Source organism: Convolutriloba macropyga, chromosome 1, assembly GCF_964194025.1.
Source record: "Convolutriloba macropyga chromosome 1, txConMacr16.3, whole genome shotgun sequence".
Taxonomy (NCBI): domain Eukaryota; kingdom Metazoa; phylum Xenacoelomorpha; order Acoela; family Convolutidae; genus Convolutriloba; species Convolutriloba macropyga.
The window spans coordinates 77,108,091-77,112,494 of NC_134468.1; the positions used below are offsets into that span (position 1 = coordinate 77,108,091).

Sequence of the window (4,404 nt, forward strand, 5' to 3'; positions counted from 1 at the left end):
TAGAAAACGACGTATTATTCGAAAACGCTTGCCAAAATTAGTCGACGTCGTCGAACTAGGAGGGATATTTTTACCAAACTAAAATGAATACCAGATCAACAAATGACAGTAATTTCCGTTATGGACACTTTACAAATTCTTGCTTGGAGATTTTTGACAAAATTCCGGTTTTGGAACCAATTGAATCATCCCATATTCAAGAAGTTTATCCCAGCACTTCATTGGATGAAAGCAGCATTGAATTTGAATTTGAAACAGATAGAAGTATTTATCTCGATATGAGAGATATTCTTTTACAAATTAAAGTTGGATTACAAAAGGGAAGATTATTTGACGATTTCATGAAAAAAGAGGAGCATGGAAAACCAGATATGGGTATGACTTTCACTGATGATGATTTACAATATTTGACTCATGTCAACAACTTGTTACACTCTCTTTTCTCCAACTGCGAAGTGTATTTAAACAATCAACAAGTGTACAACTCTAACGGACTCTATGGCCACAAAGCTCTGATATCCAATGAATTCAATGCTTCTACAATGAATAATGAAGGAATTTTGGCTTGTCATGGATACGAATTTGAGAAAGATCCTAGTGATTATGAAAAAAGTCCGTTCATAGATAGGGAAGAAGAGCTTTTGTTGAAAGATGGGGTTACCTTATATGGTAAACTTGCAATCGACTTATTTCAATGTGAAAAATTATTACTTCCAAATACAAAAATTAGACTCAAATTGATTCGAGCGAGACCAAATTTTTACATGATTTCCTACAATCCACATGTTTCCCTTAGAGTTCTTGACTGTTCACTTTTTACGAGACGTGTTGTCGTTAATGAGGTCTATCACCAGACAATCAAGTATCAACTAACACATCAACCAGCTTGCTATAATTTTATGGAGACAATTGCGCGAACATTTATTATTCCTTCTGGACAAAATCAATTTATTCAGGAAAATGTTTTCAATAATGCCCCAATCAGACGAATTGCAATAGCAATGAACACTAATTCAGCATTCACCGGACATTTTCAAGAAAATCCTTTTCATTATCGAAAGTTTGGACTGCGGGAGCTGAGAATTGTTCGAGGGGGGAGAGCTGTTGTCTCAATTGATACAACCAACAATTGTAGAGCTTATGTTACAACAATGAAGGCAATGAACTTCAACGAAGAAATTCCTGCGTTACCGAATGATTTCTTCACATATCATTATGTGCTTGTATTCGATCTCACATCACTCCAAGATGCTGGTGAAAATGTTCATTATCCTGAACTCAGTGGGGAAAGTCTTCGTTTAGAAATGTTCTTTGAACGTCCGCTAACCAATGTTACCGAGTTAATTGTTCTCGGAGAACGAATCTCAACAGTTAAAATTGATCAGTTTGGAACAGTTGCTAAGAATGTCTGAAGAACTCTGCATTAATCAAGATTTTTTAATTTTCTTCTCAATTTTTTATGGTTTTTATATTATTGCCTTCTGCGTTGGAACATTTGTTGGATATGTACTTTCATCGCCCAGTTGCAACCCTTTCCACACTATAATATCAAGATAGGGAATGGATGAAAATTGGGGTAGACCTACTCCAAACTTATATGTATACCTTATTTGTGCAGTATTCCTGGGACTTTTAATCATCATCATTATCTTTCATCCCGATGTCACAGGTAATAGTGAAGACAGAGTAAGTAAATCTACAGGAGATCTGATACATAAAATTCCCCAATCTAAAGATTGTTGCTTTATTGAAAAGAAGGAATCATTTCAACTTGATTGTAATGTGAGAAATCCCTGTTCAAACGGAGCTTGCGAATTGAAACAGAAGATTATTTGTCATGGATAATCAATCTCTTCAACAAATTATTGAACGCATTCCTGAGCTAAAATTCAAATACATTGGATCGTTTCCAGCAGATTTCATTCCAAATTTACCCAAATTCAGCTTTGCAATCATTAACACTGCTTCGAGTAAAGAAGTCGGTGAACATTGGATATTGATTGCTCGACTCAACAGAAGTTACTATTATGCGGATTCTCTGGCTCGATCAGTAACACATTACAAATTTTTAGGTAAAAAGTACCAAAAAATAATACATCGACCACTTCAGAAGATGCAAAATTTGTGTGGATTCTACGCAATTTTTGCAGCATTTCAACTATTTAAGTTTTTCCAAACCAACTTGAACAATATTCATGATGTACACGTGTTAAATTTTATAAGTAACTATATGTAGTAGTGTTCATTTTGGTATTTAGTAAGCTGAAGTTAATAAAGTCGATAGTATATGTTTCTCGTAACTGTTTCTCGTGAGTTTTCTAAACTTTTTTTTTATCGAACTTTAATAACCACTCGGCTAAGTGTACCTTGATGTTCATTGAAATTTATACAATTTATTGTAAATGATTGAGTAATTTTGTATTTTGATGCTCATAATTTGTACTGTGTCTGTCATTTTATACTATTTTAATTCATTTTTTCTTTTATTTAACATCTTTTTTCAAATAATGTACAAAAAATAATGCATATATGCATGTAATTAGCAAGATGGCGCAGTGGGAGCGCGCTGGGCCCATAACCCAGAGGACGGTAGATCAAAACTACCTCTTGCTATCTTGACTTTTTCCAATTAATGAGCGCGCAAAAGACATTTGTTACACAATTGATTCAAACAATTAGGGGAACAATCTTTGCAATTGACCTAAAATTTGTAAACAAAAATTCAACATGTCACATAATTACCCCTCAGATAACTAGGGTAATTGAAAACCCCCACCAATTAATTTCACAATTTAATAACATAAAATTTGTAAACAAAATTCAACCTGTCACATAATTACCCCTCACATAATTACAGCAATTAATTACCCACGCCAATTCTATTGTTCTCACGTAATCACTTAATAACTACACAAACATTGATATTTTCCCCTCAAAATTTCAGCCTATCAGGAGCGTCTCCGAACCTACCCCCCACATTTGCACCGACTATACTACTAGAAAATGTACATGCACAAATACATACACAAAACCTATACCCTATCTTAATACATGGCGGCACCTAATCAATACATGTCCGCGGCTATAACTAATCTCAATACATATCGGCGGCTATTACTAATCTTAATACATGTCGGCGGCTATTACTAATCTTAATACATGTCGGCGGCTATTACTAATCTTAATACATGTCGGCGGCTATTACTAATCTTAATACATGTCGGCGGCTATTACTAATCTTAATACATGGCGGCTATACCCTATCTTAATACATTAACGCCGCTATACCTAATCTTAATACATGCTAATTCAATCCCTATCTTAATACGTTAGGGAGGGCCCAAATCCCGGAAAATACGCTATACCCTATCTTAATACATGGGGGACCTCACCCACCCCGGGGAGTGTAGCTCACTATATTACTACTATTAGGTCATTTTCTAATTTTTCGAGTAGGTGAGGGAGTACTCTGTGTTCTTTGTGTTGTTAAGGTGTGCGGTTGCTCATCAAACTGTAATTTACGGGATTTTTACGTCCAAAACGTTAACAAAAACTTGGGCGTTTTTGAAAGACCGACTTTATTATGTTCTTCTGAGTTTGGATATTAGATATATTATAAACAACCTCACCCAGTGGTTTATGAGCATTAAGGGCGATTCCCAACTTTGACAATAGATCACGTCCCATGATGTTGTTAATTTTGTTATCCACTATCAAGATTTCGCACTGTTTTGCATCTCATGACCCGGAGTTTATTTCCGCATGGATTACTCCATTGATAGTAATTTTGTTGTTGTTAAAACATCTGTATTTTTGCCTTCTGTGTACGTTTTAATTGACGCATTTTGAATGGTTTTCTTTTGAATTGATGGAAACGACATTGTCTGTGTTAATGAAAGACCAAGTAGAGCCTGTGTTAGCTAACCAATGAAGTTTGTTAAAAATTGTTTTCGTTTCGACCCAGAACTCTCCGTTTGTGTTTTTGTCTCCTGTTGGAAGACTGAATCACGGAATAAGATTATAGTGGTCCAATCTTCTTGCAACTCAATTATATGCATTACTGCTGCCGTGTCTTTGTTTTCTTCAGGCAGGTCTTCTTGCATTGTTTCAACCCTTTTGTTTTGAACCCTTTTGCCCTACCTTTCCTGACTGAGGGTGATTGCACTGTTTTGGAGGATTACTTTGTTGTGTTCTTGGATTTCTTCTCTCAAACATTTTGTGAGGAATAGTGAAGGGCAATGTCCCACTTTCTTGCCTATGTTGCGTTGGTTGTTGTTTGCAAGAGAAGTTTGTAAGTGAGCCGTGGTGAATGGATTTCCAAACTTCCGTCATAGTACTGATTTTTGAGAACTGTTAGACGTTTGATTAGTACGTGGTTTATTTTTTCGGACATGAGACACTGTG

The 4,404-nt window shown here is 35.6% G+C and overlaps 1 non-coding gene across 1 annotated transcript; it reads left to right on the plus strand.

Annotated features, from left to right (window-relative positions):
• Positions 1 to 2,541: 2,541 nt before the first annotated feature.
• Trnam-cau (transfer RNA methionine (anticodon CAU)) lies at positions 2,542 to 2,613 on the plus strand. The gene has a single exon. It is a non-coding gene; the product is annotated as a tRNA-Met (tRNA).
• Positions 2,614 to 4,404: the final 1,791 nt, after the last annotated feature.